This window comes from Somniosus microcephalus, chromosome 8, assembly GCF_052327205.1.
Source record: "Somniosus microcephalus isolate GS21.2 chromosome 8, FLI_Smic_1.0, whole genome shotgun sequence".
NCBI lineage: Eukaryota > Metazoa > Chordata > Chondrichthyes > Squaliformes > Somniosidae > Somniosus > Somniosus microcephalus.
In genome coordinates this window covers 74,276,649-74,291,397 of record NC_140994.1, presented here as the reverse complement: position 1 = coordinate 74,291,397, position 14,749 = coordinate 74,276,649, and positions in this window count along the sequence as shown.

The following is a 14,749-nucleotide window of genomic DNA, read 5'->3' as shown; positions in this document are numbered from 1 at the left end:
GGACAGAGTCACAGCACGCAGGGAGGTTCTCTTCCCTTCCAATGGGTGGAAGAGACCTCCCCAGGAGACCAATGCAGCCTGGTTGCACATTGCACAGGAGGGCACAAGCAGGGATGTGGTCAGGAGGACCTGGCTGCAGTGGTGCAAACCTTTCAATGATCTCAATAGATCACAAAACGGTACAGCAAAGCCACACTCAACCTCATTCTGCTGTGCCACTCATCACGTCCCCATAACTCTGCCTTCCTTACCTTCACACCAACTTACCTTGCATCTCCACCCATCCCTCAAATCTACATTATCACATCCCCATCTCTCTAGCCACTCTCACCCTCATCCTAGTCCAATCATACCAACTAACAACACACAAGGGTAGGCAGTTGGATGTTATCGCCAATGTTCATGTAAAGTTTCTGTTAATGTGTTGTCAAACATTGAAATTTTTATTTTCAACACTTTGCCTTCTTGGGCTGATCTGTGTGCACCTTTGGAAGTGACTTAGTTAGTTGCAATGAATGGTGAGACATTACGGTACCCCCCGCAATGGTCATGAGTGTGAAAGGAATGGCTTGGGCATCGCAGGGATGCTTTATGGTGTTGGTGTGGAGTGGTGCTAACCTGGCATATCATGTGGCAGCCAGGGTGTACAGCATCAAGTGAAGTAAATCTGGCCATGGTGAGGCCATCCCTAGCCTCCCGGGCAGCAATGTACTCAAGTGCTGATGCCGTGTGTCCTGAAATTGAACAGCTGTGAAATGGTAGCTTTTATACCACCTTTGCAGCTGTGAACTATTCACAGCAATGCAGAGTCATTGAGAACCCGACAAACTTACCTGACGTTATCCCCGAGTGCCGGGAACCTCGTAAAAAACATGGAAAAATTGTTAGGACCTGGTAAAATGCTGCTTAAATATCTTTAAGCAGCTTCTTAAGTATCTCAATTGCCTGACCCGTCGCTTAGTGCCTGGTCTGCAAACCACAGGCAGAGCCGGCACTTGGGAAATTAACAAGGAGGCGGGTTCAGAGTGGACTTCCGCCCTGCTGTCGATCACTGCCATTTTGACAGCGGACCCGCCTCTGAACCCGCCCTCTCAACGCCGGCAAGATTCAGCTCCACCAGTGGGAAGAGATTCCAACCCTGCTGGACTTCCCAGGGCCAGCCATTTATGTAGAAGAGGTGGGTGCTCGTGCCAGTATGGATACATGTTAGGCACTTGTTCGAAGGAGGGGAGAATGCAAAATCTGTCGCTTGACAGCCACATTTGGAAGATATTGGTGGGATTCACTGAAAATGACAAAAACTGTGCAACTTGGCCAACTTTATAAGAGGGCTTATTTCATTGTGTTAGATTATCATCTTCAAGGCCAGGGTCATAGCCTGGAACACACTGCTGGGTCCTACTTATGCCCCTCCATTGCTTTAAACATCTCACTGCCATCCTGGTTACTCTGGGGAAATGAGGTGAAAGGAACAAGTTTTCTAGCATGCGGCACTAGCTTGCTGCCCCACTTCCTTCTCGACATCAGACTTTCAGTGAGGTGGATGAAACTACCCCCATCCTCGTCCCCAACTGGAATTCCCATACTTTGCTCTTTCGAGTGGAGACCCAACATTTCTGGGTCTGGCTCAATTTCCCACCCCTCGCCTGTGATCTGCCCCTTTCACACTGGGACTCCATCCCTAGTCCTAAGGAAATTTGAGGCCAACCAGTTTCCATTTTGTTAACTGGAGTTGCAGAATGAATTGAATGAATTGTTGTACAAAGATCTGCCAACTGCCAACTGCCAATTGCTATGCGCAGTGCATAAAAATCTTCCTCCAGGCACAATCCAGATATAAGTGTGACATTTACTGGTATGTAGTTCTACATTTATTATAACTCAATTGTATTCAATTTGGTTCAAACCACAACCCTATTGATCTTGAAGCACTAAAATTGTTGTCAGTCAACAGTGTAAAGGTGACATGGCCCGGCTCCAAGTTTTTCATCAAACTGAATTTAGATTCCTCATATAATAATTTTTCATTTTTATAAACAATACTTAGCTCTGAATCTAATACAATTTAACAAATCACGGTCAGGTGAGATCTCATTTTCAGCCTCATTTTCTCATTTGTTATATTACAACAGTGCCTTTGTTGGCTGTAAAGTGCTTTGGGACGTCCTGAGGTTGTGAAAGGCATTTCTCATATCCCAGACCAAATATTCCATGGGATATAAACTAAGGCAATCCCGAGGAGGCACTAAAAATCACAAAATTACAAAAGTAAAAAACTGCAGGCGCTGTTTCCGGCTTTTTCTCTTTTTGTGTTTGTTTCACAAGATTACAAGTTAGATTTGGATGAAGAAGACCCTCCAGCCTATTTGGCCTGATCTTTTCAGCCTCCTCCTGGTAACCTGTTCCAGTTGTTCATTACCATCTGTCTAAGTAAGTGCGTCCTGGCATCTGTCCATAACTTCTGCTTCATAACCCTGGACCAATGTTCTCTTGCCCTGCTACCTAGGCATATGTGGAAGTATTGTTCTGGGTTTACTGTCTCTATCATGCCAAGTATTTTGTATGCCTCTATAAGATCTCCTCTCAACTATCTCTTTTCAAGGATGAAGAACTCTAGCTTATTAAGTTTTTCCTCAGAGCTCTTACCCCAGTCATCAGACCCCTTGTCACTCTCCGCTGCAGTACCACTAGACCTTGGATGGCCCTTATGTTGTGGAAGCCAGAAATGTGTGTAGTCCTCTAGGTACCGAGGACAGTACAGCTTCAGCATGAACGCAACTGATTTCGCAATGTGGCCCAGTAGCCTGTTTGCTCTGTTTATTGTGACCTCACATATTTGCTGTAACTCCAACAGAAAAAGTTTGAGAAAAGCAACTACAAACTGATTTTCAGAAGAATCATTTGAAAATATAGGCTCCAACAATCTGCAAGTCTTTGACCCTGACATAATTAGCCTACCAGTGACCTCTGACACTGGCCCCACCAAACTATGTGGGGGTCAGGGAGAGGTCACCTCATTATAATACTAATGGCGGGCACCTTGGGAGCCCACCAGAGAGGGCAGGTCAGGAACCAGGGGCTTCCCCCTTGGAAGGATGCTGCCAGTGCACCTATTGGGCCCCTCTATAAGGCAGGCAACATTTTTCATGCCTTGGCTCTAGGCCAGAATTCAGATTGTTCATCCAGGTTGAACCTAACTGGCACTGGCCAGTGGGCTGGTAAGCCTTCTTTCACAGGGTGTACCAGCCTGCCAAAAGATTCCCCTACCAGAGATGAGGAAACCATACCATGGCCCCCTCCCTCCGACGATGCCCACTGTGGGGCAGGGGGTCATGTTTGGGGTAAGCAAAGGATCCACCTCAAACAAGGCCGCACAAAAACTACCTGTGTATCCAGGTCTTGGCTTCACTTGCAGTTGTTTAAAGGCGTGTAACAGGCGGTCGATCTGATGCAGCCAGTTTTCCCTCCCTTGCCGAAGCTGAAAGTTACCCCCATTGTTAGGACAGAGTTGAGATGGCTTTATTTGACAGCCAGGCCACAGTGAACCTCACATGGGAGTGAGTGTTTTGATGGGTACAAAATGTTGCAAAAAGTGGACTATTTCAAGTACTGGCATTCCCTGATCTGATGAGCAGATACATGTACCCACTAAGGTGTACATACACAGATTAAAACTATCAGTGTATGTTATTTTTGAAATTATTCATTTTGCTGCTTATTTTCTCATTATGTTCCACCCCCACCACGCATTTGACTTAAATTATGTTTCTCAAATATTAGCGGACAAACGTATTATTGCATGAAAGTTCTGTCCCCACTATTTTAACAGAGGCACTCATCTGTTTATTTTAATATACACTAAGGGGGTGAAATTGGTAATTGGAAAGAAAATTGGGCATGGTATAAAGCCAGCTGCTGACTCATATAGATCCTCTTTCGCATAACAGGCATGGACCAATTTCACCCCCAATACTTAACTAAGTCTCATTTCAAGGCAATTATTTTCTGGGCAGCAGAAAAGTGGGGGCATACAGTTTGTTGCAATCCTTGACTGATGGCTTAACATGTACCACAGTGATATATCTTTATTCATCCTCTGAATTTTCTCACCACCCTCCCTGCGGAGAGGTGCCGAGGCTCTATTCCGTGTGTTAGCCTACCTCAGGTCCGGTCCAGACATATTTCCAGTGTGCGACACTGTGGGTGTGGATTCACACTGTACCTGGCCAGTGGCACAGACATTAGAAGGTTAGTATGCTGTGCCACCCCAACCACTTTAATATTAGCATATCACACATTTCAAAACCATTTCAATAAAGGTAACTAATATTCTTGAGATGCTCATTAAATTATACATTTTATATTATTAGTCAAGGTTGTTGGCCATTAGTTTTTGACTTCCAGACGTAGATTATCAAACTGTGCTTTGTTCATGCATAGCGGGTAAGGTAAGTCTGCTGTTGGTTTAATGTAATCAAATGTAATGCTGCGACTGGATGATTTTCTGTCACAAAACATTAATCAACAGTGCAGTGCAGCAGTGCCATCTAGTGGTAGAAAGATATAATGTCACTTCATCACATGAACTTGCCCTAGGCAGTTGACTGTACAATAGAACATTTTGTCATTAGTCAAACGCTCTGTCAAAAAAGTACACACAAGAAACAAAACATTCTGCTGCTATTAGCTTCACAATAGAACAATTTGGCAGCAAGGAATTACCTTGGCAAACAATCTACAACATTTTATGTCATGTGAATTTAACAAAAAAAGGAGACATTAGGTAGGAATTTGTACTTTTTTAACTGTAACGTACTTTCATTGTGCTTTGTGTGTGTGTGTCCTTCTCTTGGTCCCGATGTGCTACTCATTCTCCCAAAGGGATTGTCCCCACAGCAACTTTTGTGTAAGACATTCTTATGCAATTCTTCACATCATCGCAATTGGAAAGTGAGATATGATACAGGAAGTAAAATAGTAATAGATGGTTCATTGTTATAATTTTCACTATTACATTCATTCCACCAGACAAAGAAAAAGTCAATACAAAAGATTAAGAGAATCAGAAAGGCCTGTACGTATCCAAAACCTGCTCCTCACTAATGAGAAAGAAGAAAAACTTCCATTTATATAGAAAAGCTAAATAATCCGGGTGCTGGAAATCTAAAATAAAAACAGAAAATGCTGGAAATACTCAGCAGGTCAGGAGAGAGAAACAGAGTTAACGCTTCAGGTTGATGACCTTTCGTCAGAACTGGACAAAGTTAGCGATGTAACTGATTTTAAGTAAGTACAGGGGCAGGGAAAGGGGGGGGAGGAAAGAACAAAAGGGAAGGTCTGTGATAGCGTGGAAGGCAGGAGAGATTAAATGACACAAGGGATGATGGTGCAAGGCAAAAGGAGATGGTAATGGGACAAGTAAAGAAACAAAAGATGGTTCTAGAGGAAGTGTGAATGGGAATGGCCGAATCATAAGCAACAGCTGCCTTACAAAAGATAGGGGCCGAGGTGATGGTCTGAAATTGTTGAACTCGATGTTGAGTCCAGAAGGCTGTAAAGTGCCTAATCGAAAGATGAGGTGCTGTTCCTCGATGAGCTTCATTGGAACAGTGTAGGAGGCCAAGGACAGGGAGGTCAGAGTGGGAGTGGAGCGGAGAATTAAAGTGACAGGCGACCGGAAGCTCGGGGTCACGATTACAGACTGAACAGAGGTGTTCAGCAAAGCGGTCACCCGATCTGCGTTTGGTCTCCTCAGTGTAGAGGAGACCGCATCGTGAGCAGTGAATACAGTATACTAAATTGCAAGAAGTACAAGTAAATCGCTGTTTCACCTGGAAGGAGTGTTTGGGGCTCTGGATGGTGGGAAGGGAGGAGGTAAAAGGGCAGGTGTTGCATCTCCTGCGCTTGCACAGGAAGGTGCTGTGGGAAGGGGAGTGGATGTTGGAGGTGATTGAGGAGTGGACCAGGGTGTCACAGAGGGAGCGGTCCCTTCGGAATGCTGAAAGGGGAAGGGAAGATGTGTTTGGTGGTGAGATCACGCTGGAGGTGGCGGAAATGGCGGAGGATGATCCGTTGAATGTGGAGGCTGGTGGTGTGGAAGGTGATGAGAAGGGGAACCCTATCGTGGTTCTGGGAGGGAGGGGAAGGTGTGAGAGCAGAAGTGGTGGAATTGGAACGGAGACGGTCGAAGGCCATGTCAACCACGGTGGAGGGGAATCCTCGATTGAGGAAATAGGAAGACATATGGTATGGAAGGTGGCATCATTGGAACAGATGCAATGGAAACAGAGAAACTAGGAGAATGGAATAGAGTCTTTACAAGAAGTGGATAGGAGGAAGTGTAGTCAAGGTAGCTGTGGGAGTCATTGGACTTATAGTGGATATTGGTCGATAGCCAATCCCCAGAAATGGAGACAGAGAACTCGAGGAAGCGAAGGGAAGAATCAGGGATAGGTCATGTGAAAGCCAGGTAAGGGTAGAAATTGGAAGCAAGGTTGTTGAAATTTTCCAGTTCGAGGTGAGAGCAGAAGACAGTACCGATACAGTCATCAATGTACCAGAAAAAGAGGTGATGGAGGGACAGTAGTAGGACTGGAACAAAGAATGTTCCACATATCCCAGGCATAGCTAGGGCCCATATGGGCTCCCATAGCAACACATATTATTTGGAGGATGTGAATGGAGCCAAAAGAGAAGTTGTTCAGGTGGAGGAGGGTGGTGGTGGACGGGGACTGGTTTTTATATATGGACTCCATTTATATAGCATCTTTCATGACGTCAGGACATCCCAAAGGGCTTTACAGTGAACTAATCACTTTTAAACCATAGTCATTGTTGTAATATAGGGAACCGCGACAACCAATTTGCACAAAGCAAGCTCCTACAAACAGCAATGACATAAATGACCATGTCATGTTGGTTGAGAGATAAATGTCAGCCAGTACACAGGGAGAATTCCCCTGCTCTTCTTCGAATAGTGCCTTGGGATCTGTTATGCCCACCTGTGAGGATAGAGCGGACCTCAATTTAATGTTGCATCTGAAAGACGCACCTCCGACAGTGCAGCATTCCCTCAGTACGGAGTGTCAGCCGAGATTATGTGCACACGTCTCTGAAGTGGTGCTTGAAACTACGAAGTGACAGTCCTACCACTGAGCTGAGGCTGACACCTACAACGACAACAACAACAATTGCATTTATATAGTGCTTTTAACATCCCAAGGTGTTTCACAGGAGCGTTATCAAACAAAATTTGACACCAAGCCACATAAGGAGATATTAGGGCAGATGACCAAAAGCTTGGTCAAAGAGGTAGGTTTTAAGGAACGTCTTAAAGGAGGAAAAAGAGATAGAGAGGCGGAGAGGTGGGCAGGGGGGGGGATTTCCAGAACTTAGGGACTAGGCAGCTGAAGGCATGGCCGCCAATGGTGGAGGGATTAAAATGGGGGATGCGCAAGCAGCCAGAATTGGAGGAGCGCAACTTTCTCGGAGGGTTGTAAGGCTGGAAGAGGTTACAGAGATAAGGAAGGGTGAGGCCATGGAGGGATTTGAAAACAAGGATGAGAATTTTAAAATCGAGGCATTGCTCAACTAGGAGCTAATGTAGGCCAGGGGTGATGGGTGAACGGTACTTGGTGCAAGTTAGGATATGGACAGCCGAGTTTTGGATGAGTTTAATAGTAAAAAGGTAAAAAAATGATTGACCTCTGAAGGTTTACTCATAAATCATTTCATTATCAATTTTGATCATCTAAGTCACATGATTTTGTTTGGGAGAGAGTAATGTTCAATCAGTCTCAATTTCCCATTGAAAAATAAAGGTGGATTGGTCTGAAAACCCGAATAATAAATTTTATCTGGTGATTCAATAGTTACTCAGATTCTGTTAAATTACTGAATTAAAGCCAGTTGGATAAGAAACTGCAGTTAAAGATTGTGTTTGTGATTAACACCCTACTTTTAACTGCCCAGTGCATTGGCCCAAGTATCAATACTAAGATCACATTATTCTACACACTCATCTCTAAGAAATAATCCAACAGTAAACAAACAGAGCACAGAAACTTACTCAAAGACAGTGGCCTAGAAATTCAGTATAGCCACTTTTGGGGCGGTAAAGTCGGGCGGGCGCTAAAGTTAGCGCCCGCCGGAAAGTGGAGGCCACTTCGCCGATATTCAGTAGCTTTGGCCAAGGAGTTTGGGTGAGCGCTGAAACTGGCGTTGCACCCCTATCTTTAGGTGCTAAGCCGGCGGTGCAGACTGATAACGCCGAGGCCGGGCGCAGCGCAGGTGCGGTCATGTTTTGATTGACAGCAGACACCCTGACGCCGGCCAGCTCTTAAAGGGGGAAGGGTCGACTTGGTCTGCTGCCACGCCCTGGATAGTGGAGCCCTCCAGCTAGGCCTGAACACTGCTGCTGGACCCAAATAGCGCCTGAAGCCATGCAGAAGGCCCGTGAACGAGCGCAGCGCTTCTCAGAGCATGCTTTGAGGGTGCTGCTTAGGGGTTTGGAGAAGAAAAGAGATATCTTGTGCCCGGACAGTGGCAAGAAGGCTCCCAAGAGGCTGTACAGGAGAGCCTGGAGGGAAATCGCCCAGAGGGTCACAGCCAACAGCGATGTCCCCAGGACTGGTGACCAGACCAATGCCGCAAGAAGTTCAATGACCTCACTCAGTTGGTCAGGGTGAGTACCCTTTCCAGTGTCCTCCTCATCCTTGCATGTGCACCTCACATTATGGGCAAAGGGACCTCAAAGGCCTAATGGCCAGCCCTCCTCCAGCAGCTATGGCACTGGCATGATCATCAGTAGCACTTTCTGCACTTGACACACTGGCCAAGCTATTCGACCATGGGAGGCAGTGCACACAACAACAGGGCACCACACTGGCCAAGCTATTCCACCATGGGAGGCAGTGCACACAACAACAGGGCACCACACTGTACTTAGAGGCCGTCCTTTCTCTTGCAGGCCAAGCTGGCGCAGAATCTGAAGAGCCGGACTGTCACCGGGGGAGGCCGTGTCCAGTTCCAGGAGCTCAGTGACCTGGAGGAGCGCGTGGCTCGACTCATGCGTGCCCGGGTGATTGGCCCCGTTGCTATTGGAGATGCCGACCCTGTGCTGGGCCCCAATGGTAAGGACATGACCGTTTGGACCTCTCTCGTTCCCCTTGCGCTTCAGATCTACATCCTTTGCCACTGTCCCACCAATGCGCATAATGCCACCACTCATGCCTCCCTCGCTGACGCCCTGTCCTCACTCTAAAGCTACTCTTGCGCCTTCCTGCTTTCAGCTGGTGAGGAGGAGGTCCCTGAAGCTGCGAGTGTCAGTCCCTCGGAAGAGGAGGACGACGAGGACCAAGAGGAAGGCGGCACATCGGGGGAACCCTCATCCGCGCCAGGGGATGGCAATGGAGGGGACACGTCTTGCCTGGAGGAGAGCCAGGGGGAAGTGTTGCAGGGGCGTGTAGCTCCTGTGCCCAGTGGCATCCAGCCACGCGGGAAGGGTCGGGCAGCACGGCTGCCTTCTCCCCAGAGGGCGGAATTGTTGCAGGGGAGGGCAGTTGCTGGGCCCAGTGGCGTCCAGCCACGCGGGAAGGGTCGGCCAGCTCGGCGGCCTTCTCCCCAGAGGGAGAGTCCGGCCTCCAGTCCGGAGACGGTCCTCGCCCAGGAGGTGCGCCTCCTTGATCAAATGTCCGCGGATTCGGAGCGGCGCCACACCGAGTTCATGGGGGTTGTGGGACAGTTGCCTCAGGCCATTGAGTCCCTGGCTCATAGTGTGGCCGATTTCGGGGACTCACAGGCCAGGGGTGTCGAACAACTCGCGGCAGCACAGGACGCGAGTCGAGAGTTCATGAGTGGTGCCGTGCAGACACTGGCTGGTCTGATGCGGGCACAGACCAGGGCAGTACGGGCACTCACTTCTGCCACACTCGCTGTGTCACGCATGCATCGCCAGGGCACCCGCCGCGCTGCTGCAGCACAGCGGTCTGGCCTTCACCAGATTGCTGCGCTTGCTGCAGTGCCAGCCCGGCCGAGTGCCAGTGTCTCTGGCGACCAGCGAGCGCCTGGCATCAGCCAGCTTGCCCCCATTGCTGCAGCCGCCACTGCCACTCCCCCAGCAAAGCTGCGACGAGCTGCTGGAGAGACTGATGCTGCCCAGCCACAGCTGCAGCAGTCAGCAGCCGGCCCCTCCAGGGCCGGAGCTCGTCTAGGCCGACCCCCAAGGGCATCTGCCGTCACGCTTTGTGCCCCTCAGGAGACTTCCCCCAGCCTTGCAACACCCACAGGGCCCAGGTTGAGGCAGAGCAGCAGGTCGGGCAGGGGCCGGAGAAGCCTGCACAAGGACTCGCCCTCTCGGCACACCAAGTAGAGTGTGTTGCCAAATGTTTTTTTATATGGGGGTGTTTGTGTTCTGTATGGGGGGGGTTTATTTTGGTAAGGCCGAAGATGATGGCAAAAGTTTTTTTAGATGGGGGTGTTTGTGTTCTGTATGGGGGGGTTTGTCTTGGTAAGGCCGAGGATGAAGGCCAATTGGATGGACAAGTTTTGTTATTCCTCCCCAGGTTGTGGGAGTGAGATATGTTTTTGACTGTTTTTTGGGGGTCTTGTCTGTTTTTGTGTTTCATGTGGGAAGGGCCCTGAGTTTGTTAAATAAAGCTTTTTATTTATTCAGCTTGTCCATGTGTCATGTTTCAAGTGGTTGTTGCGTTAACCGGCTGAGGGCTTGCGGAGCGGCTGCATTCAGGTGCGTTCATTGCCACAAGCCATTCCCTGACAGGGGGCCTAGAAGTGTCGTTCAATAAGCCGCCGGCGGACGGCCCTTGGACCTTGTGGCTCCCTCCTGGGCTGGTACTCCTCCTCCTCCTCCTCCTCCTCCTCATGGTCCTCCTGCTCATCCTCCTGAGGTGGTGGTCCAACGTGAGGTGGCAGTGCCTGAGTCCTGCGGATAGCCAGGTTGTGCAGCATGCAGCAAACGACGACGAACTGGGAGACTCTATCCGGCGAATACTGTAGAGATCCGCCGGAACGATCCAGGCAGCGGAACCGTTGCTTGAGGACACCAATCGTTTGCTCTATGATGTTCCTTGTGGCTTGATGGCTTTCGTTGTATGCCTCCTCAGCAGGGGTCCTGGGCACGCGGAGCGGGGTCATGAGCCATGTACACAAAGGGTAGCCCTTGTCCCCGATAAGCCATCCCCTTGGGGGAGGCTGTGCCTGGAACATGTCAGCCACAGTAGTCTGGCGCAGGATAAATGCATCCTGGCTGCTTCCTGGAAAGCGGGCATTGACAGCTAGGATGCGCTGCCTGTGGTCACACACCAGCTGTACATTGAGGGAATGGTAGCCCTTCCGGTTGCGGTAATCCTCGGCATTGTCGATAGGTGCCCGCATAGCCACATGCGTGCAGTCAATGGCGCCCTGCACCATGGGGAAGTCGGCGATCCTGGCAAATCCGACTGCACGCTGCTCCTGCCTCTCTCGGGTCATGGGGAAGGAGATGAATTGGTGTCTCCTTGCGAAAAGGGCATCGGTGACCTGCCGGATGCAGCGATGCACGGCGAACTGGGAGATGTTCGCTAAGTCCCCAGCAGCGGCTTGGAAGGAGCCACTTGCATAAAAGTTCAGAGCCACCGTGACCTTCACTTCCACCGACAGAGACGTCCTGCACATCAGCTGTGGACGCAGATCTCTGTGAAGCAGCTGGCAGATCTCTGCAACCACCTCCCTTCTGAAGCGCAGCCTCTTAACACAATGCGCGGCAGTCATGGTGAGATAGGACACCTGCTGCCGGTATTCCCTGAGTGGGTAAGGCCTACGTTTCCGACGCCTGATGGCCCCTCTGCGTCTAGGCATGGCTGCCCCTCTCACACAGCGTCTGCGAGCCCTTCGCACATAATGCTGGAACTGAGGGTTGGAACCCCATGCAGCCCCCATAATATACTTGCAAACAGTCAAATCACAATGAGTCAAATTTCCAAGCTCTGGCCAGAAGCCAAAAATACCTCTCCTATGTTGTCCCAAATCAGTAAGGTCTGTTCCTTGGTCTCTGTCCAGAAATCCAAAGCACTAAAGTCATTGCAGCAAAATGGCTGGCCTTTATACCTCAGTCTAAGTGCCCTTTAATTAGCGCTCCCCGAGGCCCGCAGGGCCTCTGCTGTGTTCCACTTCACAGTTCTTAACAGCGCCACGCCCACATTGGGCGGGCGCCACTGAAGTTCCGGTTTGGGGCGCACAAACGGCGTTGCACGACGAAATGACGTCATAAGGTGCGCACGCAGCTGAGCGCGCGCAAACACTTTGCGACGGAGCAGAATGTCAACTGAAGTTGGGCGTAGGCGCAGATCGCTCTGTGCCCGGGCGCAAAGTGCCTAGCGCTCGAAATCTACTCCTCTTATGGTGCTAACGGCTGGCGAATGCAACTGAATTTCTAGGCCAGTATCTATCTGCAGTCAATGATCGGTGCTGACAGTGAACAGATGTCCTCAACTGATACCTTCTAAACTTAAATATTACAAAAACAAAGTAAATCAGTGTTTTGATCTATAACATCCTGCTAGACACCATTTTAGTTACTACTGCACAATGCAGGGAAGCTCAAGAGAGTGATTTTAGAAAATAAGAGGTAACTAAGATTGAATGATCAAAATATCAACATTTCTGTTCATTGAGGGCATTGATAAAGTAAATCAGTTTCCTACTCTAAACCCGTTTTGTACTTCCTAACTACCTTGTCCTGTGAAATGTGACAACTTGGCTCTTCACAAACTGGGCTGAGTTTTACTCACTTTACTGTCAAGTTCATGCAGTTTTGGAGCAGCTGGAAGAGCCAAATGGGACACTGATGCATAACGCTGTATCCTTGCCTGAAACAACAACCAGAAAAAAAATCTGCCAGAAGTGAGGTCAGTACCCAGAAGCACCCGCCCCAAAACACTGGTATGTAAGTTGCATTTAAATACTGACATGATATCAGCCACCAGATTTCCTGACACTTATGCCTATAGACCACTTGGTGCTATAAGCACTGACATGTAAGAGGCACCCAGCATTGCTAAGTAGCAGCTGAGAGGCAAAAGTATATTTAAAGGGAAATTTAACAGGATCTTACAATCACTGTAAATATGTTTCTCAATAACCATTGAAGCAATTTTTTTTTCAATACCTTGCTGCCAGCTTTAGTATTCTGCCGTGTATTGTGGGGATTCCTTTGTTACCTTGAGACATTCAACAGAGGAGGCAATTGTGTATCCTTTAGGCTCCTCTATTTCTGTTATTAAGAGGAGGATGAGGAGGATGAACGCAAGGTGGTCAGGCTAATCAGACACCGGAGGAAGCATGTGACTCATCCTTGCACCCGACATCTACAGGCCAAGGCGCTCCTATGTGCATCTGAGCAACGAGCAAAGCTTACACTGTAAGGCTGCACAACAGGTATGCCACATGCTTGTCCAGACTTGCAGCCCTCCTCCACCAGGGGTGCTGCATTGTCAGTGTCTATGAGGATTACCACCAGTGTTCCCTCTTATTTTTTTTTGGTGTGCAGTCCCTTTAACTAGCTGCGCGGTCCAGTCATATTTTTGTGCATGCGCGGTTTCTCCCACAAAGAAGCCGGTGAGCGGCCTGCGCGGGACCTCCATGCAGCTGCTCGGCCGTGCAACTTAACACCATCTTGAACTTCTGTATCACAGCATTATTTAAGGTTGCATCTGGAGACGTTTGTAACATCACCAAATCAACTGCACATAGATGCATAAAACAAGACACTGATGCATTGTTGGCTAGAGCTGGTCAGTAAGCACCTTTCTTATGGAAATTGCTCATCAGCATGATGAAGCCATGCGCTTTTACCAAAAGGACTGCAGTGGTTTTATATAGAATTAAGTAGAATATACAGCCCAGAAACAGGCTATTCGGCCTACCCAGTCCATGTCCGCATTTATGCTCCACTCGAGCCTCCTCCCACCTTTCCTCATCTAACTCTATCAGCATAACCCTCTATTCCCTTCTCTCTCATATGCATATCTAGCTTCCTCTTAAATGTATCTATACTACTCACCTCAACTACGCACCGGTAGCCGGAAAGCTGAAGATTCCCACTATATTTTCGCTGCCTGAAGTATCTCTTTTCCAGCAGTTCAAGTTGAAGCAGACTATTACTGCTGTCCCCGCAAATTGGAAACTCTGTTCCTGGTTTGTGATCAGGAAATCCAGGCAGCTGAGAGGATGTTGCCTTTGATCTTGTGTAATGGTATTTGATTCCTGTAACCTTTCAGGCAGCATTACAGTTTAGAAACAGACATTTCCCACACTTCCCCAGTTGCCTCAATTAAAAGCTATGAAATGTTAAAACATTTCTAAAGAAGGTTTAGTGTATATATCATGTTTGCATGTGTGTATAGTGTACAGAAGCGGGTTAAGCCCTGCCAATGGATTTCAATATTTATGCCACTTGTAAAACTAACTCTATGAACAGTAAATGAAATATAACCACTTATGGGAATCAGGTAGGCAGCTGGTATCATTTGTGCACTTGTATTATTAATATAATGACTTGTAACAAAGTAAAGTGTGCAAAATAGAATAGGATATTACATGAGCAGGAATATAACTGTTAGAGGAAGCTCTTGTTTTTGTTGGGGAATGTTACTCATACATCCTGGGTGCTTCTCACAGTTTACACAGCTGGATTACGGTCCAGTCTGTATATACAGCATACAAAACTTCCTGATAACGTGCTGAAACTATTACT